The following is a 27,838-nucleotide window of genomic DNA, read 5'->3' as shown; positions in this document are numbered from 1 at the left end:
ATATCGCATACTGCATGCCAGGACGGAGAACCGCTTTCACGGTGCTTTCTAAATTTGCAAAAAGATAATTTATGCGCCTTGGGGCTGCATTTTTTATCAGTTTGAGATAATTGAAAATATTGGGACGTAGTTTGTTTCGTCCTGTCGATTATGTTAATTTTTAGTGTAAATTACAATTAACAGCTATTAATTTTCCTTTCTGTACTGTTTGCTCTAATATCTTCTTATTTTTATTAAGTTATTGTTGCCGTTTGGTGACGGCAGATCAGAACACCACAGTTGTCACCGCCCCTCTTCTTTCCGCGGGTGTCGTACGAGGCGACTAAGGAAATATAACGGAGTGCGGGTTGCAGCGTTTTCTGTGCTACTACTACCACCTACTGCGATCCTGCCAGCGTGGTGATTATGGGCAAATCCTCCAGTTGGGAGAGGCATTTAGTCCAGCAGTGCATTGTAATAGGCTGTCTGATCATCAGATGATGATGATGATGACGATTGTTAAAATAATTTTAGTTATTTGATATTTTCTATTGACACTTGGTTCACTAGAATGTCATAATGAAACAAACCCCCGAAATTTAATTCCACATGATTACGTAACATAACATAAGCCTGTTTGTCTTGATTAACAAAGTTGATAGCAGAAAATATTCTCACTTTAAAATTGGTTTTATTCATAGGATTACAATTTAACTAGTTACTGAGACAAGCATTATTATAAACTTGTTTCTCTGCACCGTTTTATTGCTTATTCTCACTTGGGGGTCGATGTTATCATTTTGTACGCATTATTGAAGCTTAAACAGAATTTATATAATCGACGGGAAATGTTTACGCATTCTAATGCTCAGTATTGCTAGTCTGTAATACATGCATATAATCGTTGAAAGGGTGGACGAAGATAGCGTTATCATATCGAATATCGATTTCTCCAAGGAATTGTTTATTCAGCGGCCCCTAACCCAATAAAATGAAGTACGTTAATGCATTACCATGACAACCGATAATGATATCGGAAAAATATTGATTTTACTACCGTTCCCTACGTGATCTGACACGGAAAATGCAGGTCACATATCAGAATTCATAAAAGGCGTGTAGTAGGTACATTTACGCAAATAAATGGACTGATTAGGAAAATTACTATTTCATAGCATGAAAATGTATCAAGAGGTTTATATTTGTTGTATGTAGCAGGGACTAGGGATTTTTTCATTTCATTTTGATTTTATTCTTAAACCTCTGTTTATTCACAATCTAGAAGATATTCAATATTCCTTCCCCAGATACCATTTCTTCCAAAGTAGCGATATCAAATCTCTTTGATAAGAAAGATTAAGCAACACTAGGTAGTATGTAAATTAAAATTATCCTCGAGTGTCAGCCAAGTTCAAGAAAAACATTGATAAACACTGATAATACTTAGTTAATTATCTAAACACGACAAACAGGTTATAATCATAAGTTCTCACGAGCAAGAGTTTCTAAAATAAGCTTTTTCTTATTATTTTGATATTCTTATGTAATGTGTATGTAATATACCTGTTTTAATATTCGAAACATGTTTTTAGTATCTGGTATCATTGTTATGACTCCTATTTTTTGGCTGTTTTTATATAACGAATACCGTTTTAATATTTGAAGCACGTACTCATTCCTTTTATCTTTTATGCTCGTTTTATCAAGAGTTCTCATAAATCTGCGTGCTTTCGTGTTGCTATCATGATCTGTATTAGTCGGACCATAATTCAGAGCCGTTATATAATTACCAGGGGCTCCCGGAAAGTTCGCGTAATAACAGGCCGCGGTTTAATTGACGTGTAATTGCTTGGATCTAGGCCCTTGATGGTTTAAAAGCGTTTCTGAAACAATGTGCACATGTAATTACATTAATTCCAAGAGTGTAGTCACTTTATCTCACTAATATTTGACGTCGCGATATTCTTCTTATTCTTGGCTCTATACCACGTTATGTGGGTTCAGAAAAACATGTCTTCCCCAAGCTTGAAGACAGACTTGTTGTTCTGGTTTGTATTTAATACCGACCGTCTGTCTGACGTCGATCTTCCGTTGAGATGATTTTGTTTTTGGAATATCTTCCACCTTTTGGTTTACAACGGTTTACAATATTATAAGTACTAAAAGCTATTCAGGAAGGTGTCAGGTTGAAATTACGCGTTATTTAAAACATAATCATAACTGTTAACAGTATCTAGGACTATGTGTAACCAATTACGTTATAATTAACATTATGGATTGGCGCCATAATTAATTACCGCGCATGGATTACTGCTAACGTATTGTCTCTAGTGTTAGAGCCACGTTAGAGCTCAATACTAATTGGAGCAGTTTCTTGAATCTGGACTCTAAATATCTCTTTTTTAAAGGGAAAATACCTGCGCCAAGTCGTCAGACATCAATAAGCTAGGGATGATAATGATCGTAAAGACTAATGGAGACATACTCAAATATTTTTATTCTTCTGTAGGTGCCTCTCTAACTAGTGAAGGTTGTCCGTCAGTTATTGATACTTCGCCCTTTCTCTCGCGAGGCAAAAGGCTGGGCGGCACTCGCGATCCCAGTCCATCCTCTGATGTTGCGCTTCCGAAGACTTCCTCTTGCGACCGATGCGCCGCGCACCAGCAACTTTGCCCCTCATTATCAGTTGCCTGTGTATTTCTCGCTTAAGCACATTCCCCATATAAGCAACGTTTTTCTTTTTGACGGTCTTCTAAAGTTCGCGCTGACAACCAAGACGTCGTCGCAAGACATCTTCATTGGTAACCTTTTAGGTCCAGCTGATTTATAGCATGCGTCGAAAGCTTCTAGACATTTCCCGAGTTCCTTTTTGATACACTTCGGTGCCGGTGAGCCCTTTTTTTCATGCTTTGAAATTAATTTCTGTTTCACTGTCCCATTTTTCAGTCAGCCAAGTGCCTACATATTTATATCTCTGCACTGTCTTCAATACTTGCCTAGCCACTCTAATCGTCGGACCCATATTTGTATTATCAGACACTACCAAGACGTTTGATTCTTGATGTTTATAGCTAGACCAGCCTCTTCGCTACACTTATTCACCAATATCACCAATCCTCTGTAGATCTGCCTCCGTGGAGGCAATTAAAACTGTGTTAGGGTATCGTAAATTATTAATGATACGATCATTAATGAATGAATGAATACACTTTTATTGTACACCAAAGAAACAAAAAGTAGTTACAAAGATATAAATACAATCAAGAGAGTACAATTTGGTGGCCTTATCGCTACATAGCGATTTCTTCCAGGCAACCAATGGCGTAAAAGGAAAAAACGTAGAAAAGAGGTAGGTGGTGCAATAAATAAGATTTAAAAATTATACAAATATATAAATATAAATAAAATATATATATATATATATATATATATATATATATATATATAAATATAACTATAATATATATATAAATATATTATATATAAATACAAATAAAATATATAACATAAATATCTATATAAATATATTACATATAACATCCCCAATTAGTATGAAATACATAAATAATTCAAATTACACACTTAAAATGATTCGCTTCAGCGTTGTTCGGCTGAAAGAGACAAATAATGATCCTTCACTAGTTTCTTGAAGGTCCCAATCGATTGTGCCTCACGGATATCTAACGGCAAGGCGTTCCATAATTTAATAGCCTGAACCGTAAATGATCCGTTGAAGAAGGAGGATTTGTGACCAGGCTCCTTCAAGACTAACTTCCTCGTAGAACGAAGTTCGTCTGGGACTCCTACAAATTTAAACCTCTCTTTCAGGTAAAGAGGAGTAGAAGGATGAAACAAAACACAGTACAGAATAGAAACAATGTGCAAATTCCGGCGAAGTCTGATAGGTAACCACTTGAGACGAGACCGAAATTGAGAAATATGATCATATTTGCGCAACCCAAATATGAAACGAATGCTAGAATTCTGGAGTCTCTCAAGTTTATTTAACTGATCTTCAGTTAAGTTAACATAGCTTGCGTCAGCGTAGTCAAGAATGGGAAGGAGTAGAGTCTGTGCGAGCATAATTTTGGTAGGTATAGGAAGTAAATACCGAAGACGACGCAAAGAGCCTAGAGCTGCAAATGTCTTTCTGCTGATCTCATTAATATGGTACGTCCAACTTAAGGTTCGGTCAAGATAAATGCCCAAGTTCTTTACATTTTCACAGTATGGGACTGTGACACTATCAAACTCAATGGAGGGGAGGGAAAACCAGTCAATCCTTGAAATCTGCCTTCGACTGCCAATAACAATAGCTTGAGTTTTTTTTGGATTAACGTTAAGGCCATGCGCTTTACTCCAATTTGAAATAACGCGCAAGTCTTTGTTAATGCTAGCTATTGCGATTGGAAGATTATCAAAGGTTGACTATTAATATTTTTATAATAAACATAAATCTTCCGGCAATAGCACATTTATTTCATTTCCCTTCGATGTTATCACACCAGGCATTTGATTTAATAAAATCTAGATTATATGCGCGACCTAAATTGTTTTGACCGCCTCTTTACAATCTTGTATCGCAACCGACCATCACAATCAAGCGATTATTTCTCATAGTTTCTCGCTCAGCTACCGAGTGTTTTCATTTTCCTACGTAGAGTTATTACCTATTGTAAATTGCTATAATTTTACACGCCTCGCCCCGCTTAAACATAAGTTTATTTTTGTTTCTGACGAATGAGGAAACACTTCACGTATTTGCAGTGCTGTATAGTGTTTTATTTCAAACCCAAGTGTCCGTTTAAGTATGCATCTGTTTTTCGTTGAATATATATTTGGTAATTATATTACGACTTCTTTCTACTTCATTATCGGCCGCTTCTCCTCTCAAAATGAGGAAGGTTCAGGCCGCAGTCTATCACGCTGACCAAATGCAGATTGATAGACTTCACACAGCTTTGGGAACATTGTGAAGAACTCTCAAGAATGTGGTTTCCTTACGATTATTTTTCTTTGTCGTTAAAGCGAGTAGTTTTAAAATTAATTTCGATTAAAAAAGCATATACTTCTAATCGATTTTGTTCGGGAGACTGTATGTCAAATTATACTTACTAAACATATATTATACATTTTATTTTAATTAGCCACACGGGAGTATATCGCAGTAAGGTAAACTCACATTAATTGCGCATGTTAAGGTTTTTTGATATTTCATTTCGTCTAATAACGATCGTTGATCTTTAGTTTTTTAAATGTGACAGTAAATGTCGTTTACCTAATCGTAGTACAAGGTCAAACTCTTTATAATCCGTGTATCCGGTGTATAAGTCATTGTGTACTCATCCTGTCCCTCCTCAATTCAATTACATTTACGACTTATTACTTGTCGATTGACGACTATAAGTTCCGGTACGCATTCTATTTTAGTACTTGCTTTGTCATCGTTGTGACTTGATGAACTATCTTTGTATTCAAGTTCTTTATGATTCAAATATGGTTATGATTTTGTAAATCTCAATATTTTTTAAGTCACTTAATTCTCTACTTCCTGTTACTGCATTACCATTACGGTATCAGCGTCTGACTTTTATTTTAAGATAATAATTCGACAGCCTACCGATTTGATTTGTTTACGTTTTCAACATCATCGTCATAATCGTCATACTCGTTTACAGTGTTTGGCTTGTCACATATGCTTTTTAGTTTTACGAGACAGTACAACTAAGTACTAGATTTTTAAGTCTTATTATTTAAATATAAGCCATAACCTACCTAGTGCAATAGAGCAAGAATTACTATAGAAAAAAGGGGACATTATTGTTAGTTAAAATCGAACAAAACTCAGGTGAAGTTAACTATATTGTTCTAACCTGAATACGATTGACCAATAGTCATTTGACGGCAATTTTCCGTTAGCTTGGAATCATCATAGCGTAATGCGCTCACGCATATGTCACCCGGTTCTGCATCGTTGCCTTTGGATCATACCGTTATAATTAGGGCTGTGGTAATATCTGACCACTGTGCTCTACCGTGGACCATTGCGTGCTTAGTTTGCAATATGCCATCATTATATTCTTGTGCATGAAATTTAATATCGTAGGATACTTTATACTTATGATTTCATGTTCATTTAATCACATTTCAAAATTTTAATTGCGCTATCTACAGAATTATTTTGAACCTCTTGAAAGTGTTTTGTTTTATATCAAACATGTTTCCTGAATATTTCATTATTTTTTTCCTCGTGCTAGTCGCATTGATAGTATATTTGCTATGTCTGTACTAAGACAAATTAACTTCATCAATTACTTTATCATTCAATACTTTTAATTATTTGCTATAATAAGCATTTAAGAATTTAGATAAATGAATCTTTTAAAGTACCTAATTACTTTTATTGTTATATCTGTAATAGCATTTCATAATTAAATGTCCGAATTCTCATCAAAAGCTTCAGACTCAAGATTTTAGAAAGCTAGATTGATACTCGTAAATGGTAATTAATACTTATAAGTATATAACTAAGTAATTAAAATGTATATAAAACATTAGCACCTGAGATTAACAGTCTAGAATTGTTTGTGCACACCTTAAACGTATTATTTACTTTAAGAGAAGCCATTCAAAAGCCATATTTGTAGATGGGTGGCCCGACAAATGGTGTTTATAGAAAATTTGCATCGACTCGGGCGATCACATTGAAAACGATTTGTGGAATTGTTAACCTTTCAAAAGGCTATTTGCTTTCTTTAGTACTTTACTATGGTCATTGTGTAAGCTTTACTGTCCATTTCAATTTACTGTTTATTTCTTTCGTACTAGCTTTGCCCGCGGCGTCGCCTGCGAATCCTTTTCACTTGATGCATCCCTGCTAACGTTACGAATATGCAAGTGGATGGTTAGACAATTCTCATTAAATTATTCAGATATTACCTATAACAACAACTTAATTACATTTTAATAAAATCCATTGAGCAATTTTCGCATGAATAATTCTGTTAGTAGGTACTCTACCTACTAACAGAATTATGCTTTAGATCAATCACACACGAAACGTGATTTTTTCAAGAGAAAAGTCTTAAGACATTTGCAGTTATAATATTAGTATGGATATACTATACTTTGTGTTCCTGTTTGTTCTTTTTGTTTGCTTGTTACCCATATTCGGCTAAAAGATCGGCGATTATAATGACATTTTTTTAGCAAAAAATATTTATGCCGAAAAAGCTGGTAAATGTTATAAACGTGCGACTTGACGAAATAGCTTGTAGTACCTAAGAAAGGGTTAACCCTTTTTATTAAATTTTCGCAATCTTTGGAAAATATTATCCAGGACAAAATAAACGCGGGTGAAGTTGTGAAAAATAACGAGTGTGTCCATAAATTGCCATCAAACATCGTGACAGAAGGAACCAACGAAACGCGGTACCCGGAATCTTGCTATCCGTAGTCAATCATGCTTACCACTAAGCAAACGATATACTAGCAGTTGATCGTTGTTATTTTCAATTAAAGCATCGATAAAAGCCTTTCGCGACTCTGGTGACAACGCAGTTTTTGTACTTGAAATCCTTTAAGAGTCATTTCTGCTCTTCCAAACAAACGATTTAATAAAAAAACAACAATTATACCTAAGATATCGAACATAAATATTTTTCTTTGGCCTCGCTTTTTCATGTTAGACAACGCCTAACGTCTTACTGACATACGACGCTATATACTTCGGTTCTGTGCATTGTCTCCTGTGAGTCCCGTTCTTTTGGACCTTAGTCGTCCATGTTGTTTGCATTCTTCTTTTTACCTGACTACAGCAGGGCTAGATAAGGCAGCAGACAAAAATTATATCCCCCGATTATGTCCCCTGACAAGGGTTATAATTAAAGTTGCCACCGGCACGGCACGGGAACATGGAATTGGGAAAGTATACCCCCGTTTATTACACATGTATTATTAGGATTTGACGACCGAGTGGCGCAGTGGGCAGCGACCCTGCTTTCTGAGTCCAAGGTCGTGGGTTCGATTCTCACAGCTGGAAAATGTTTGTGTGATGAACATGAATGTTTTTCAGTGTCTGGGTGTTTATCTGCATATTATAAGTATTTATATGTATTATATTCATAAAAAAATATTCATCTGCTATCTCAGTACCCATTACACAAGCTACGCTTACTTTGGGGCTAGATGGCGATATGTGTATAGTCGTAGTATATTTATTTTTTTATTTAGGATATTATTTCTACTTGTCCGCCAGTCCTGAGTGTTGATAAAGCTGTAGGAGAAGATATTTTTTTATTATTTCCCCGGGGATATAATTGTCTCTGGTCCATGCTAGCCGTGCTGCATAGATATAGCATGGGCAAGTGGAAATAATACCCAAATAATATATGTGTAATCTTATATCTTTAAACGAGCAATCCTTGTCTATATATCATTGGAATCTCGGAATCGGCTCCAACGATTTTCATGAAATTTAGTATACAGGGGGTTTCGAGGGCGATAAATCGATCTAGCTAGGATTCATTTTTAGAAAATGTCATTTTATTCTTGTTTTCCAGTAATAACCGATTTGGTGCAGACGAAGTTGCACGGTAAGCTAGTAATAATAAACGGGGGTAAACTTCTCCTATTCCATATTTCTGCGCTTTAGCGTTTGGACGCGTATTTTACATCCCTTGCCAGGGGATATAATCGAGGGATATAATTTTTGTCTTCTGCCCGTACTAGCCCTGTTGGAGGGTGAAATACATAGTTTAGCACCGAATTGGATCGATTTTGTGATCATTTGAGTGCTGTTGGCTCTCTCAGTTTGTGCCTCCGTAATATCGTGATAAATCCAATATGGAGCATATAATGATATACCGGAACAAATAAAACTATTTGAGATCAAATAAAAGATCTCAATTTGTAGATACTTTAATCGAGTAACAAATTAAGCGAAAACTCAACGCATAGAAATAAGTATATAATTTAATTTGCTCTCACTTAGAGGAGGGAAATATAGTCTATGGAGTTAATACCCACCGGGCTGCGAAGAAAACAGCCCAGCAGTAGTGTTATGTTGCGGTAGTTAACTTCCATAAATTAATAAACAATTACGGTCAATTTGTTTAACAGCTACGCATAAGTACTGGTCTACTGGTACCCAGTTCAAATAAGATAGCGCTAGCAGTATATAGGGCCCTCTTACACAATATCGTTGTTTCCTTGTTATTAATGATACCTTAATTCGGCACGGTCGTTATAAACGCATGGGTTCTGCTTTATGCAAGTTTTCCGCGTTCGGTGATAGTTTAATGATTTGGCACGCCCCTGCTTTCCAGTTGCTTCGGTTCCTGTACCCCCAGTGCGAGATTCTCGCGAGCGTGTATCGAGCGAATATGTAAACACTAGTGGCAGTAATATTGACGGTGCCCGCGTAGAACACGTTAAGCATTCGGTCTCTAAACTAGCAATAATCGTTTCAGGCACTGAAATAGCCGGGTCGGGGTGTAAGCTCTCCCAAAAACCTCTCCTTTTTAACCATGACCAACCATAAAAAAAAATCATGTGTATATTATGTTAGTGTAAGTGTAGATGTTAACTTGTATTTTTTTTTATTATTCATCAGACTACCGAAGATAAACTGTTAGTTCAGACTTGTTTGCCTATTACTAAATATTTTCGATTACGAATCGCGAGGCCCTGAATTCGATTCCCGTGTTCGTACAATGTTGTTTGTAAACTGTATTCAAACCCTCTTTCTTGTGCAAGCCTGTGTCCAGCAGAGGTACCTTATTAAGCTAAGGATGGCATCATAGTAAGATGTAATTATTTGGTTATCGGAATAAGTGCGATGACAGCTCTGCGAAGTCCAACCCGAATGCCGGTACTTATCAACATATACAGAGATAATTTTTTAAAAAAACTCCAAGACATGCCCCGGCAGGATACATTGCGGCGCATGCGCAAACACAACTTAGTCCTACCGCCATCTAAATTAAAAATCCAAATTTACAACAAAATCCCGGAACATATAAAAGAAAAATAAAGTATAAACTTATTTACAAAATCCTTAAAACATTACTTGCTGGAGAAAGCTTATTATAAAATAAACGACTTCCTAAATGAGAATATTTAATATTGACAATTATAAGTCCGCCTCTCAATCTGGTTACAGCGCCCTCACAGGGTTCCATTTCAAATGTAAACATTAGATTGACATTCTTTTTGAAAAATATAATAATTATGTAATCTATATGACATTGTAATGGACTTGTAATTGAATAAATAAATAAGATATCAAAGGCTTGATATCCGAATTTTGTATGAAATTTGAATTGAACGGCAAGACGCGCCGTACCAACGCCTGTTATCATATCTGTTAGGTGTGGTATGGTGAACTTGTCGGCTTGGTAACTATCTAAAGCACTGGCTATAGCGTCTAGCGTGTTTGAACTGCTAGACTTAACCTATGGGGATAATTATTAAAATGTTATAATAGTATTAATGTTATATGTAATATGACGGCCGACTGGCGCAGTGGGCAGCGACCCTGCTTTCTGAGTCCAAGGCCGTGGGTTCGATTCCCACAACTGGAAAATGTTTGTGTAATGAACATACGTGTTTTTCAGTGTCTGGGTGTTTATCTGTATATTATAAGTGTTTCTGTATATTATTCATAAAAATATTCATCAGTCACACCCATAACACAAGCTACGCTTACTTTGGGCCTAGATGGCGATGTGTGTATTGTCGTAGTATATTTATTTATTTATTTATTATACTTACGTCACGATATTCGGTCACCATCAACGAGTTGTACAATTTTGTACTAAGACTATTGATATTTAGTTCGGCCGTCTTACGTTTATCTCTATAAGAAATAATAGCTTCTCATTAAAATAATCCTTTCATTTATGTAATTGATGCCATCAACTTGATTTGCATTAAGTATCGTCAATTAGCTTTATGTAATTTTGAACGCTACTAGAAAAGTAATTGGCTATCACTGCGGTGAAACCTGAAGATTATATTAATTTGCATTTGGTTTAGTAGGTAAATAGACAAATTGTTAGTGATTATTATCCCAGGAAATTTAATGTCTCTTTCATTTCTTTTGCGAGGAGGTGAGGTCAAAAGACCCACTTGACCCTTGAGTTTAAACTTGATGACAAGGTTTACCTAGAAGCAGGCTGCTCCGCTTTCATCTCACACAAATAAAAATGATAATTAAATGGTTAAATGATGCATAAAAAAACAACTGCTGAGTTTCTTTCCGATTTATTCTGAAGATTATTTATTCCGAACCAACTATGCTTGATGTTTATTGAGTGCTTAAATTAGGGTTACATGAAAAAAAAAAAAAGAATATTAATAATGTGCTCCGGACTCATATGCCTGTGAGTGACGAATTTAAGTGGGGTTTTTTTTTGGGATTATGTGTAGCTGCTTAGCTCTAATGGTTTTGACGGCCGAGTGGCGCAGTGGGCGGCGGACCTGCTTTCTGAGTCCAGGGTCGTGGGTTCGATTCCCATAACTGGAAAATGTTTGTGTAATGAACATGAATGCTGGATAGAAGCAGGCGTTACTTTGCGGAAATCCATGATATATTATCAAAATTAAGCTCAATTTGCTATACTCCTCATCATCCTCAGGAGATGTTGACTTTACAATGAATAATTGTTAAGTCCACATCATTCAAGTAAAGTCCACATCGTCAAGTTCATTGTAAAGTCAACATCTCCTGAGGATGCTCCGGTTTCGGAGCGAAACGTGCGTAGAGGGTATATTGCCGAAGATCTGTTTGGTGTGGAGTATAAGGATTTAAGAAATTATAAATTACACCACACAGATTCTTCTGCTTTTCGCGGAGTATAGCAAATTAAGCTTAATTTTGATAACGAACATGAATGTTTTTCAGTGTCTGGGTGTTTATCTGTATATTATAAGTATTTATGTGTATTATATTCGTAAAAAATATTCATCAGCTATCTCAGTACCCATAACACAAGCTACGCTTGCTTTGGGGCTGGATGGCGATGTGAGTATTGTCGTAGTATATTCATATTCATTTATTAATGGTTTTAAAAGCGTAACGCGGACTGGTTGACGAGCCTCATTCCGAGGCAGTTACACTGTATTTTTAACGACCTTTAAAAGATTATAAAACTGAAACTAGAGCGTCAACAATATTTAAATAACACTGCTTTAAACAACGGTAGTAAGCTCTCAATTCCTAAACAGCACACTCAATCATACTTCATACTAATTATAAATGTGAAAGTGTGCTTACTTGTTAGTTTGTTTGTCCCACAACTAAGGGTGTTTTATAGGAACATTCGTATTTTTAGGTTCCGACGCAAAAACTTCGGGGTGTTACAAGTATGACGTGTCTGTGTGTGTCTCTGTCTGTCTGTGGCATCGTAGTTTTGGATCAGATAAACCGATTTAAATTTAGTTTTTTTTTGATTTGGCATGTGAAATTGTTTGGAGTGTTCTTAGCTATGATTGATGAAAATCAGTCTAAGATGCATCATCACTTAACACCAGGTGAGATTGTAGTCAAGGGCTAACTTAGGTATATAAAAAAAAAAAAACTATACACTATGAAACATTTAAAATCCTAGATGCTGGCCCAGTTCGTGCGTATTGGTGAACTCCACCCACTATCGAGAACATTATGGAGAACTCTCAGGCATACAGGTTTCCTCACGATGTTTTCCTTTACCGTTGAAGCAAGTGATATTTTAATTGCCGAAAACGTAACTTAGAAAGTTAAGTGCGTGCTGGGAATCGAACTTGGACCCCATAAGTGAGGTAGAAGTCCCACCCACTGGGCTATCACCGCTTGTACTGCACATATAAAGTCGGAATTCCTATCTGAATTCAATATAATCAAACTTAACAATGCGAGTGGTTACACAGAAGTGCGTTCACTTATCCCATGCCTTTTCCGAGAAGCAATTCTACCAGATAGGTAAGTGGGTGCACTTCCACAGGTGACCCCAGTGAACCCCACGAACCTGGCAAGTGTTGCATTTGGCAACTAGATACGTGATTGTCTGTTCGTGATGAGATGTCTATTGATGTTAATACATATTACTACTCAAACTAGCTGTATTTGTCGACTTATTGGCGGAGTGGTGAGCGCTGTATTTTATGTGGGTTCTATCCCGGCAGACACTATTTGGCCTTTTTTTTTCTGAATTTGCTCTTCGAGGTTTCGGCCGTGGCCAGTTACAACCCTAGCGTCAAAAAAGTGCTGCCATGCGATTTCGCGTTCCAGTATGATAAGGAGATTATACATTAGATTATTTACGTTATTTAGGTGTTTAATATAACTACCATACCCCTAACAGGTTGTTCCGCTACCATCTTAGGCTGCAGTATCAGTGGAATTGCAGTCAAGCTAACTTGAAGAGGAATAAAAAAAAGACTACATCTGCTTTTGTTTTATCATTATATATATGGACCACTACAGGGCAAGGGTCTCCTCCCACAATGAGAAGGGGTTAAGGCCTTAGTCCAACACGCTGGCCCAATGAGAATACGTGGACTCCACATAGACTTGACGGCCGATTGGCGCAGTGGGCAGCGACCCTGCTTTCTGAGTCCAAGGCCGTGGGTTCGATTACCACAACTGGACAATATTTGTGTGATGAACATGAATGTTTTTCAGTGTCTGGGCGTTTATCTATATATTTAATTATTTATGTATATTATCCATAAAAAATATTCATCAGTTATCTTAGTACCCATAACACAAGCTACGCTTACTTTGGGACTAGATGGCGATGTGTGTATTGTCAAAGGTTCTCTAAAGGTATTGTCGTAGTAAATTTATTTATTTTTTATAAATAAAAAATAAATAAATATACTACGACATTTATTTTTTATAAATAAAAAATAAATAAATATACTACGACAATACCTTTAGAGAACCTTTGACAACTTTATGTACCTTTGAGAACTTTATGTACTCGTAGAACTCTCAGGTATGCAGGTTTCCTCACGATGTTGTTGTTCACGGTCAAAAAAGTGATTTTTTAATTACTTAAAACGCACATAACTTAAGAGGTGCGTGCTGGGATTCGAACTAGACAACCTGATAATGAAGTCAAGCTCCTACCCACTGCGCTATCACAGCTCCTAAAATACCGCAGAATACGTTTGTCTTTATGGGTACAAATTATATGTCCGCCTAAAGGGTGCAAGCTGTCATTATAAATCTTTTGTTTTAATACTAGCAAGAACTTCAGACCAGCCAGCCCAGTACATGTAAGGGTCTCTCAGAACGAGTAGGGTTCAGGTAGTCCACCACGCTGGCCAAGTGTCGAATTGGCAGACTTCACACACCCATAAGTGTTTTATGGGGAACTCACAGGCTTGCCAGTTTCTCCCTGTTTTTCCTCCGCCGTTAAAGCAAGTGATATTTTAATTTCTTGAATTAAAAACGCACATAACTCCTAAAAGCTAGAGTTGCGTGCCGGGTATCGAACTAGGTCCCACCGAAAAGGAGGCCGCAGCTCTAACCACTAGCTTATCACTGCATAACTTACCTCGAACGTATAAAAAAGTGCAAAGTTACGAAGCATTGTAAATAGACTTACTAAGGTTTCATAACTTAACAAACTGTACAGTTTACTAGTGCTCATTGTTCTTAATCTATCGTTGTTTAACATGATTTACGGTAAAATACAAAACTATTGATAGCCAGAGCGACACCATTACCATTGAATTACATAACGTGTCGGCCTATGCTCGGATTTGTATCTCCATTGGAGGATTTGACAAGAGAAACCAAACACGGAATACAACCAGGCGCGGGGGGTCAATAAATAACATAGGCGATAATAATTCATAGCAACCAATGAGGTATAACCTAAAGTATAGAGCGGCTATGTGATAAAATGTATAAAAACCACAACTATGAAGTGTACTAGGTAGTTAAAATAATAACAATATATAGCTATTTATAAATATTTTTAGCAGTAGCTTTTTGTGACAGAGCTCGTCTCTGCCGCCATGCTTATTTTTGCCTCCAAGCAGCGTTCCATAGCATTGGCACACGAGGCCTAACGCCCCAGAGCAGTACTTTGTAGGACTTGTTTTTTCCACGGCCTGCGAGGTGTTGTTCGTTGTTCTGTTTATAGGCGGTGGATTTCAATCTACCATCAGGTGGGCCATCGGCTCAGTCCGTCAAGTAACACTACAAGAAAATGGTCACTTACATCGCCTTTCCCTATCATTAATTAGAAATATGTAAAAGCCAATATATAAACTATAACATTTACATTAATAAAAAAATACGTTATCAACTTTTTTTTATTAAGACAGGTACTCATCTTGATGTTAAGTCTCACTCCATCCTAGACCTAATGTCTTATCTATTAATAAAATACAGTTTAAATATCTCGGCTAGTGACCGAGGTGTTGCGTGATGGATGACTGTGCCACACCTTGCTTTTGAGGTTAACTCTAGCGAAGGACGCTATTTTAGCATTGAATAAACAACTGCGGCCTTAGAATAGCACCATTGAGATGCCACTTTGGATGGTTTAATTGAAATGTCCTAGACTTCGCCAGCATTAAATTTAAGCAAAAATTTCCAAGATAGTTCCACTTTAATTAGCTTTAAGGCGAAATTAAACTTAGAGTAATATTTTTCAAATATTTTTTTTAATTGTTTTAATTTTTTTTTTGTTTTAATTTGAATCATTATTTTCATTTGTTTAATATAATTTCTTTTATTCTTACTATTTTTGCTTTTAACTTAATTTAATTATTTTTAACTGGACTTACTTCAATGTTGTGTATACCTGTAAGTGATAACTGTACTCGGACAATAAACTATAATGTAAAATGATTAATGATAATACAGTGTATCGCTGGTATATCTAATGATTATTTCATAAATAAATAAATAGGTACCTAAACGTGGTACTGAAAACTTAAAATTTACATAACAAAACCCGTGGACCGGACCGAACCGTTTGTTTTCCTAGGAGTAGCATATGTTACTCTCCATTCTTTCAACTAAAATAATAAAATTCTGGAAATCCCAATATATTGATTACATTTTAAAACACAATAACTTATTTGTTTAATTTTCATCATCATTAAATAACAGATTCTTCGAAATTTTCCCTCTGATTTTTAATTCTAGCCGTCCATGATGCTATTTAATTACAACTTCTTTAGTAAATTATTTATGTTAATTTTTGTAACTGGCACGCTTATTATAAAGAAAATTCCCACAAAAAAAAAAAGAAACATAACAGAAGCAATAAAAACAGATTTAAAAAAATACTTGTATAAATGTATCCATCTATTTTTATCTATTGGCGATCCGTTCGGTGTTCTCTCGTATTGAATCGCCGGATCTATTTATTGGAATGAAAACAGTTAAAACACAGCGATAGTATCTCGTAAATTATAAAATAATGACTTTCATTGTTTCTTACAGGTACGTTGCACAATCGGCTTGTAATCTTAACGAAGGGTAAGTAGATTGAATTATCCCACTTCGGCAAATTTAAAGGAAACGTTACGACGGTTGTAATATTTAGATTCTAGAATAGGCTATAGCAGTACTTCCAAACCTGGACGCCGAAGAAAAACAATGACTGTTTGATAGTCTTTTTGCAGCGGTTTGTCACCACACTTTGCAAAATTGTGTGAAGATCTTTGGGTACCAAGCTCAGCGATCCCATTTCGGTAGGGTGGTAACTAGTTACGGCCAAAGCCCCCCTTCAGAACAGACCTTAGAAAGTTCAGAAATTAATAATTCCCAATTTACCACTGCCGGGAATCGAACCTGAACCTCCCCGGGGTAATGCTATGCCGTTCACCACTGCGCCAGCGAGGTCGTAAAAAGGTTCTTTGAACGTATTTATGAACTTTTTTATAAATTGAAAATGCATAAAAAAAATTTCGAAACCGACAGGATTTTTATATGCATTTTCAATTTATAAAATTGATAATTCCTCCAAGTGTAGGTAAACACACTAATAAAAAATTATAAAAATTATGAATGAATGAATGATTTCATTTCATATTTTTATTGTACACTACATAAACATATAGTAAAATTATAAGTAAAAATTTTACAAAAAGTTTACAATTTGGCGGCTTATCGCATACATAGCGATCTCTTCTAGGTAACCAAAGGCGTTAAAAACAGCTCAAGAAGAGAGGTAGGTGGTGCATTATTCATTAATCTGTGGATATTTCTTAAAAGTTATTTCTCGTATTGTTATACAACAGTATAATTATTGTATCTGCACTGTTTTGTCCACTAACAATCGGAAGAAGTGCGTTCAAAAGGCCTTATAAATTAAGCGAGTCGGATTACGTAGGCCTTTATCTGTGTGATCTTCGTCGGTAAACTTTAGTTTTACCGAGTAACCTACAGTGACGTTATAATTATAGAACAATGAGCGTATTGTGACTGGTCGCCATTATTGTGCGCTCTTTATTCCTTTTGATATATAAATGAGAATACGCTAAGAGCTGATGGGGAATTCTGAGTATATATTTAAGCGGTGATAGAGACCGAGCTCGAGCCCAGGCACGCACCACCGAGTTTTGGGAGTTAATCGTATGTGCTGCGGCCTAAACTCTTCTCATCCTAGAATACCCGTGCCCTGTAGTAGGCCGGTAATAGGTTGATATGCTGATGATGATTACAACTGTACCTTTACCTGAAGATAAATAATAAAGATAATGTAAAAATCTCCTGAAAATGCTTCGTCATCGGATGGAAACATGCATAAGAGCGTAGTTTGAATAAATTGGGTGGTTTTGCTTATCAAAAAAAAAAATGAATCACACCGTATAGATATGTCTAGTTTACGTGTATCAAATGAATCTGTGTTTGGGTATGACAGATTAGAATACATTAGTAAATACCTCTCCTTTTCCCGCGGTTGTCGTAAGATGTGGCCAAGGGAATAAACGAAGGACGGACAGCAGCGTCCTCTGTGCTACTACTACCATCTACTGCGATCAACAGACCGTCTGCTTAGCGTGGTGATTATGGGCAAACCCTCCCAGTAGGAGAGGCTAAGTCCAGCAGTGGACTTACATAGCTTATTGATAATGTATGAAATGAATTTAACTATCCATTTAATTTCATGAACTTCAGCCAAGTAACGCTTCCAATCCGAAGACGATCAAAGAATAAAACAACAACCCATGTCCTGAACACTAATGTTACAGTAAATTTATAAAGTGGCTAAATAATTAAACTTTTGATAACTATGAATTAATAGTTTTCAAGTAACAAATAAAATTTTATTTGATTAACAACCAATGTTCATGACATTGATCTGGTAGTTATTTGTATATAAATACGACTGCATCATCGATGCATCTCAGTCCTACATGGATTCAAACGATGCAAAGATACCTCCCGTTGTCTTAGTCGTTTATCACTAATCTCTGAATGACCGTTGCATATGATGGCCCATGGCAATCATCTGCCTTCTAAAGCCAGCCATTTCCCGTCACCATTTTCAAGGCCATGCCACCATTGGGCTGAAAGCCATCCTGCGTTCTATTCAAGAAACACATTTTTATTTTATTTATTAAGATTCTGACGTTTATTAAGCACCTCTTCGGAATTCCCCACCAGATCTCGGAGCATTTTGATAAATGCGAGATAAGATTACAGCATTTCACTGGATAATGGCGTCATTGTTGCGACACAAGGTGTTTGTTTCGTAATTCAGATTTAGACCTTTATCGGCTCGCTTTAATCTCGTCTTGTTGGCAGCTTCCTAGCCGTCATGTTTTGAGAAGGAATTGAAATGTCCATTACTGTCGTCGTGTTATGAAAGCACATCCCAGCGCACGGACAGTTAACATTATAAGGGCCTTATTAATAAACTTGGCATACCGTTGGAATAGTTACGCAGTGTTTTTTTACCTGCTGAAATTTAAGTGTGACCGAAACCGGCATACCTATTCCGACATTATGCCATACTTAAATAAAGTTTATTAATAAGGCCCTAAGAGAATAAAAGCTATTAGAGCCGAAGAGTAGCCAAAGTAAGATAAACGGCTTATATCTGTATGGTTCACCCACTAGGTACTTGATGTAGATTCAATTCCGTTTAAGTATATATCATTGCTTCCTGAAAATGGTACATATACTCAACGTTGAAACTATTATTTTTACTAGCTTTAGTCCGCGACTTTATCTTCGTTGTTAAATATCTCGCGTTAAAAAATTTCAAGCCGTTCGATCTCCTGGCTAAGACAATATCCAATGTGAATATATCCTCTATATACAAGCTATTTTTCTGCTTGCCAGTTTGTCAAAAGTCGCTTAAACGTGATTGGGTTGGGAACGACGGTTGTTTTTCTGAATTTCGCGGGAGCATTTCCCGGTAGCTTTTCTGGGATCAACACTGCTGTAGCAGTTGAGCCAATAGTTAACAAACGCACAATCACACGTTCACGTATATAATTTTAGTATAAATACATTTATTAATTATTCAGGCAAATAAATAAATTCCAATTTAAATATTTAAGTATCCCATTTAGAAGATATGGCATCGACTCTAACGTTTGGTTACGGAACAATTCGGCGTTTTGTTCTGCTAAATGGGTTTTCAGAGAGAAAGTTGCATGGTAGTAAATGCAATGTATGTTCGATTACTTAACCGTGTCCGGAGTCCTGTTATTGCTCGACCAGTGTTTATCGCTTAACAGTACATGCTTAAGCTTAAACAGGAGTTAGTATTAAAAGGTCGGTGTAAACATAAACATTTCACACAGTTGTATTTTACGCAGCTCGTTTTGCTCTTTGACGCAATGCTGCGAAAAAGTTGGTGATGTCTCACCGTGTGTGGACTTCCTATGCAATATTATTCTAGAACTAGCTGACCCGCAACATATATTCTTGGTAGTATCAAATAAAAACTGTCAAATAAAAAAAGAATTAATAAAATCGGAGAACAACAAAAAAAAAAATTTAACGGAGATATGAAGTAAAATTGATAAAAAAAACCATCCCATTTCTTTATTTAAATCCGTTCAGTAGTTTTCACGTGATGCTCGGACAGACAGACAGTCAGACAGACAGTCAGACAGGCAGACAGACAGACAGACAGACAGTCAGACAGGCAGACAGACAGACAGACTTAAAAATTTGTTTTGGACTCAGTATCGATTATAAAGCATGCCCTGATATAATATTTCAAAATATATTAAATGTACAGAAATCTTTCCAGTTACAGTTTTATTATAAGTATAGATTTAAATTTATATGTCATACCTTGTTTTTTCTTTTTAATAAGGAATAAAATTATGAAACAAAGCGTCACTAATATGATATCAATACTGATTTAAGGGATAGTACTATACGCGCCCAGACATCACCAGATGCGTGACGTCATTACCGGTGCTATTCATTTGTTTTTCAATGGTCACAGATTAAAACTTTTTATAACATACCTTCTTAATACCATGCAGTTTTATTTGTAAACGTAATTTTTTTTGATACAGTTTTGGCATAGATAATAAAACTTTTACAGCGTTATTTCGCTCCGGGGCCCGGGCCGTTTACGTTGAGATGGTAAATGTGACATTTGTAACTAAATAAAAATTATCATTTTATTGAAGTTTTTTAGAGTCACCGGAATTATAATGTATCCCATACGAGGTACCACGAAATAGAAAAGAATTAGTTTTCTTTTCGGAAGTCTGTTATGCAAAATCACTGCGTCATCGTCGATACTGAGAAAACACCCTTCGTTCGAAATTGATTCTGTTTGAAACTGATTGCCAACATTCCTAAACGGAAGCCCAAATCAGCACATACAAATCACAAATCCCGCAAACACCGTTACACCTGTGTTTATCCGCCTTATCGCCGGACGTATAGTGTAATTAGGACCCAGTTTTCAAGATATAAACTGTTTACGGGTAAGGCATGCGACCGGCGACGCTATATTATGAGTCCGTTTCGAGAAACTGATAGTTTAAACGTAATGATATCGATGTTTATGTTGATTAAGTTTAGAATTAAATATATAATGGGCATTGGTCAGCAGTTACGTAACATTTCGGAAACGAAAAGAGTACTTAAATACTCTTTTGATATATATATTTACATAGTGATTTTTTTATCGTCGATTGTCAATAGCCCGTTGACATAATATTATACAGTAGCAAATTATTAGGTGGGCTTAAAATAACTGCCATACCCCAGTAATAGTTTAACCCTTTACCATCTTATCCAACATCACTTACTAACGAGTAGTTAGTAGTTAGACAAGCGATGGTGAATTTCAAATCTGAAAATGTAGGATTTGAAAAAATTTCATTTGTTACCTTTAATTTGTTGTTAAATTGTATATGTATTGCTTGAGCGCTCAACTTTTTTAAACTATGCATACAAATATTTTTCATCCTGGAGATGGACATAAGGTATATTTTATAGCGGGAAAATAAAGCGGACGAAGTCGCGAGCAACGGCTAGTCTTTAATAAATTTAAATGTTAGTTCCCTGAGATTAATGCGTTCAAGAACTTGCAGCGGATAGTTGAAGTTCCAAGCAGCACTCACTTTATCCGTTCTCAGTGCATACGATACGTCAGCCTTAACCCGCCATTATGCAAACTAATGTCTTCTATTTAGCATTTGCATTATCGCTAGCACACTATCACCTGCACCACCGTCGCGCGTCAGTCACGTCACGCGTGATCGATGACGCGCCGTTCCGTGACGCCCCGTGACACCGCGTCGGTCTGACCCGTTCCGCCACAACCACATTTATTTCGTCTTCGCCACCCGGACCCTTAGGCTGAGATCTATTGAGACTTGGACTCTGCTTGTAAGAGACTTAGCTATCGTGTTTACCTTTAGGTTGTGATAATCTATGAAGCAAAATTGTAATTTTCTTGCGAAAAACTTAGCTTCAAAATCAAAACTTTATTATGCGTAGCCACTTATGCTTATAGATAAAGGAATAAACGTTTAACGCTAAAATTATGCTGCTACAAGAGGGTATCCACCAAAGGCTTTGACCCTTAAGATTAAATAACATTTAAAAGCACCCTCAATACGACTTGTGATAAATAAACACCGAACTTAAAAACAATGTCTGAAGTAAGGCTTAGCAAGCTTTATAGATCTATCTTAAGCTGAGATTTATAAAGTTCATATAAGACCAAGTTTTGTTTCCGACATTAATTCGTCTCGTTATAACACTTTCTTTGAATGAACAAATACAAAGTACGCTCTATAGATCTCCACATTAGTATGCTCGCATTCGTCGAGTTTTTGAGTTCAAAACACACACAACACAACGTACAACGTGTAATTGAAAACACTTCACAGGCTTTAGAGGTAAATTATGTACTGTCTCTGAGACTTATCTGTGAAACCGAAAACCTAATAGTTTTTAAATAAACCACTGCCATACTTTTTACTGAAAGAAATCAGATACATCACGTGCAAAATTAAAATCATGTGACTCCTGTCACTTCGTTAAATACGCGTCGCGTGGCGTAGGTACTATGCTCGTGTCTGTCTTATATCTTCAATAGGATTGTCATAAGTGAACACTTAGAATGTTTTGAAATAATTGAAATGGAAAAATAAATATGCTTCTTTTGATTTAATATTGTTACACGGTGATGCTTTATGAAATATACTTATGCATCCTTCCAAATTATTCCGTTATTCGGTTAAACGTTGTATAAAACGTTAAAATAAAATGGTTCACATTCTAGAGTAACAAATTCAGTAGGTACCTACTAATATTGCACGCATCATAAGCGAAGCGTTAGGTGGGTATTACTGTCAGTTTACGCACACCGAGTGATTCTCCAACTTAAAATGTCACTTTTTTTATTCTTTATTGCTTTTATAAGTGAATATAAATAGACAAATGTTGAGAAAAAACACTATTTTTAACACTCATGATATTTTTAAATCTCTTTTTATTATTTAAACTAATTAAATAATTGTTTAAAAAAGTTCTGTCTTTGACGTCCGTGTGTCTGTATGTGCGGATCCCGTATCTTGTGGTCACGATAACGAGCGAGATACTTCACTTATCGAGTTGGTTTTTTATAGGCTTCAGTATTTTGAGGAATAGAAGCCTATTACTTCTCACGGTATAATTAGATGTAGTTAAATGAATGAGATTATGAGGCGTGCACTTTTGGATTTTCCAACTAAGTATTTTTTTATTTGAGCGCTGTTTTTGCAAGATTGCTGGTCATTATTTAGATGGTTGACGAATTTGTGTTTTACAATAACATGGATAAGTTTTGATTTTTTTATAGTATAGTTTTTTATAGTATAGTTCCAATTTTACCCCGACGCTACAGTGTTTCGATACTCGAAAACGACAAACGTGAAAATTCTTATACTAAGAGTATTGGGACAGTTACTCTGCCAACATCTGTGTTAGTATGTGTTCATATGTCTGTGTGGGTATCGCTTCAGGCTTTGAGGGTTCAGAAGTCAAATGTTACGTTGCCATTTGTTTTGTTAAGCTGAATTAAGGTTTGTTTAGAAATGAATAGTGAAAGTTGAGCTGTGACTGATTGGTTTGACTATCCGTGTAACAAATAACTTCGATCTTTCGTTCCTTCAATCGCTTCGTTGCTGCGTGAAAGAAAGGGAAACCAGAAAAAACATTTTGTGTTCCATACCCTAATTCCATTAATGCCAAACTGGAACAGACCGTCACTCTTATAGAAGAGAATTTGACACACCCCCGATTTCGTAACAACTAGCTGGTAAAGAAAATAACCTAATACCTAACGAATTTTAGCTCGGGATTTGAATCCAGGGCCTCTTGATCCGTAGTTAAATATGTCAACCATTAGACATACGAGGCATTTTTTTATTAAACGTTTAGCACATAAATAATAATGAAAATAAAATAAAATAAAATCTTTGAAAGAGACTTAAGATACTTCTTAGCTCGCGATATTACATGTTTCTGTCACCATTCAAGATCAAGCGTCTCGCGAATCAATATGTGGTTCGAAAATTCGATCCCAATATTAAAGTTATTAGACTTTTGCTGTGTACTTAATTTAATATAAAAATATGTAAAAAATGGATGTTACATGTTTCTATCGCCATTTCAAATGAAGCTACAACCGAATCAACATCTGCTTAGGAAGTAAGACCCACTATCAAACTTTTTACGTTTTGTTGTTTATATTCCTTGATTCCTTTTACGAATACGTGTGTTTCCCGCAAGTTTATTCATCGGGCCTCTTGAATAATTCACTGCTATCTTTACTCGCTCCCATAGACACACAATCAACGTGCACTTTCGATGGTGTAATCGTGCGATATGATAAAACAATGCCACGCAGTCTTGCCTCAGAACACCCACGGTTCGCTGGCTACACAAGGAATTACGCGACACTGCCCCGGGGAGAATGGATTTCCTATGGTGCCTTTTATTGTGACCGATTTACTTAAAGTGTATTCAAGCAAAGACGGAAATGGTTAAAGATTGTGTACAATATAAATTTGTGTGGAAGGAAGGAAGTGGCTGCCTAATGTTGCGTCCGTTTTGCACACAGTTCGCTCAAGACAACGTATCTACTTAGTCTTTTTAGAGTTCCATGTTTATCATGAACCCTAAAAACAATCCATTTAGACGGTCGACTGGCGCAGTGGGCGACCCTGCTTTCTGAGTCCAAGGCCGTGGGTTCGATTCCCACAACTGGAAAGTGTTTGTGTGATGAACATTTATGCACTATGCATATAATTACGCAGATACTGAAAAAGTGTCTGCGTATTTATATGCATAGTGTAATTATTTATGTATATTATTTATAAAAATATTCATCAGGCATCTTAGTACCCATAACACAAGCTACGCTTACTTTGGGGCTAGATGACGATGAGTGCAAATGTTTTTAAATGTAGGCTTTGAATTCCCTACGGCTGTTCAGAAATGAAAATTGAAATTTTAGTTTCTTATACCCCCGCCTGCTACTTTGTCCGCAATGCATTATAGATTACCCATGAACGTCGGAACCGGGTGAACGATTTTATTATATATTAATAGCAAGATTCATGAAAAATTACATTTTCTTAACGTAAGGGTCAACTCAATGAGTTGTGATAGCTTTCCAGGGAACCGAATTTATTCCCTGGCAACTCTTAACTTTTCGGAATTATCTGTGTCTTGAATTCAAAGAATTAAAATATCACTTGCTATAACGGTGAATGTAAACATCTTCAGGAAACCTGCATGCCCGAGAGTTCTCCATATGTTCTCAAAGGCTTGTGAAGTCTACCAATCTGGTCGTGGTGGACTGCGGCCTAAACCCTTCTCATCCTGAAACTTGTAGTGAGCCGGTTATAGATTGCCACTAATAAGTCCCTACAAACCGACAAAAATAAGGTTTCAAAACGGTCTATGAGATTTAGGTTAGTAGCGATTGTTAATTACATCGTCACACCATCAGTCGAGATTGTATACAAGCTCAAACCTGTTATCGATAAGACAACAATCAGTGTGCCAAATGAGTCATCAATGTACACGAGACGAACATAAGGCTTCATTAAATTTAGGCGCATCTCATGCAACCCGCCGACACACTCGCCCACGTGCTTAGTTCATGATAATGGAATATTATTGAATGAACTTATTAAGGCTTGCCGCAAATTGTCAAAGCAACTTATTCATCTATAGCCTACAACAGTCCTCCTCTGACTTAAGGCCTCTCCTATAATCACCACGCTGTGCGGACGGGTTGGTTGTCGCAATAGATGGTAGTATTAACACAGAGGACGCTGCTGGCTCTCAGTTACATTCCTTTCCTGTCCTTTCTCAGTGTCTCAGTTATGGAAGAGGATGGGTTGCGGAACCTGTATTCTGATCTGCCGCTACCATACGACATAGCAACAGTAGCAACAGTTGGATTATTGCATGTATGGTGTACAACCGTTCGCTTTAGCTACGTGAATTTTATATAGTTTTCTTACCATGTTTAAATATTGGCATATCGGAAATGATACCAATTAATTAAGTTAATAGTTATTATTAGAAGTAATAGATATATATATTTTTATAGTAAAAAATAATTGACAGACCAAACAGATAAATAAAAAACGGTTCCTTATAAACAGATAAACATGGCAAAGAACATATCCTACAAATTGCCGCTCTGTGTACGGCAACCTGAGGCGTAGAAGAACTTTATCTTATATCGCGTCATTATTGCACATGCGATGGTAGACAGTGTGCGGCCCATCTGAGGATTAAGGCAAAAAGATCATTAATACACGTAATATTTCTGTGTTCGGAAACTCATTACCTGGGAACCAACATCCTGTCGGCTACGGATTCAGAAGGGGAGCGACGAACTGGCTGACTGGTGGCTCTAAATTGAAACAAAAAATAACGGATCGGGTTTCCATTATTTGATCGATACTTTATTGTTAACAGTAGAAACAGACTTTGCTAATGGCGGCCTCATATCGTTTTTGTATTAACCCTTTTAATCAAGACTTTGTCATTCTTTGCGAAATGTTGCGATGAAATATGTTTCCCCGCAAGGCTAGCAGGAGACAAAAATTATATCCCCCGATTATATCCCCTGACAAGGGATAAAATTAACATGTCCACCTGCTAAAGCACGGGAACAGGGAATAGGAGAACTTTACCCCCGTTTATTACACATATATTATTTGGATATTATTTATACTTATGCGCCAATGCTCTGAGAGTTGATAAAGTTGTGGGAGAAGATACATTTTTATCCTTTTCCCGGGGAGATAATTGTCTCCTGCCCATGCTAGCCTGGCTATAATTCTTTTATGTTTCACTGTAAACTACTCTAGAACGTATCACACGCCGTTTGTGTTTCAATACAACCTTAACCTAATGCTTGTTTGCTAGCGGGACCAATCCTTCAGCATTTTATTTTCCAACTACAAGTTAGCCCTTGTATGCAATCTCACCTGCTGGTAAATGATGATACAGTCTAAGATGGTAACAGGCTAACCTGTGGGTATGGCAAACCATACCGCAGATCGGTTTCTTACGCTACGTCGTACCGGAACGCTAAATCACTTAGGGGCATGGCTTTGTCGGCAGAGATCCTCCCACCAGAAAGTTACAAGGCGTGTGTGTTCATTAGATGGTCTCACGATTGTGTGAGAAAAATGACGATGTATGGATCCAAGGTGATAAAAAAAAAAGTTACTATCGTCAGCTCTTGTTTACTAATTCAGGTCGGGGTTCATTAAATTTTTATAAATACGAAGAGTTCAATGGCAAAAAAATAGCAATGGTTATTGCGGATTTCGACCTAGAATATTGACAGGCAATTTGAAAGTGTTTACAATTTCCGCGCACAGTAGACGTTGGCCAATATCCAGAAGCAAAGCATGAATTAAATTTGAGTAGGTGAATGACTCCGTTCAAAGAGTTAGAATTTTTTGTACACTTGGCACTTAACAGTGTATTATTTTTAATGTTTCGACATCTTCATAGATGCTGAAAATGTTTACTTTAAATGTAAAAAAATACAAAATTTTACTATTAATAAACTTGGGAAAAAGCTGATGCTTTATATCTTTTAAGGATCTATAAGCCTTCTTCCGAGAATTCACAGGTGATCTGAAGAGTGGCCTTTACTGTGCTGGGTATGTATCTTGTCACAGAGCCATGGCCCAGTACCATGGCTCTGTGAAAAGGTTCCCATATTTATTCCCTACTAATATTATAAATGTCAATGTAAGTTTGTTTGTTACGCTTTCACGCAAAAACTACTTAACCGATCCTCATGAAACTTTGTACACATATTCTTGGAAGTGTTAGAAGTAATATAGGATACTTTTTATCCCGACATTAAGCTCGGTTCCTTTGGGAGAGGGG

At 36.5% G+C, this 27,838-nt stretch overlaps 1 protein-coding gene across 3 annotated transcripts in view; it reads left to right on the top strand.

Annotated features, from left to right (window-relative positions):
* The window catches only part of LOC120633617, a 383,246-nt gene that overhangs the window by 190,727 nt on the left and 164,681 nt on the right, over positions 1–27,838 (top strand). The gene's annotated exons all lie outside the window — the stretch shown is intronic.

Source organism: Pararge aegeria, chromosome 22 (genome assembly GCF_905163445.1).
Source record: "Pararge aegeria chromosome 22, ilParAegt1.1, whole genome shotgun sequence".
NCBI classification, from domain to species: domain Eukaryota; kingdom Metazoa; phylum Arthropoda; class Insecta; order Lepidoptera; family Nymphalidae; genus Pararge; species Pararge aegeria.
The sequence above is the reverse complement of the archived record's forward strand: the minus strand, read 5'-3'. Positions and strand labels throughout refer to the sequence as shown.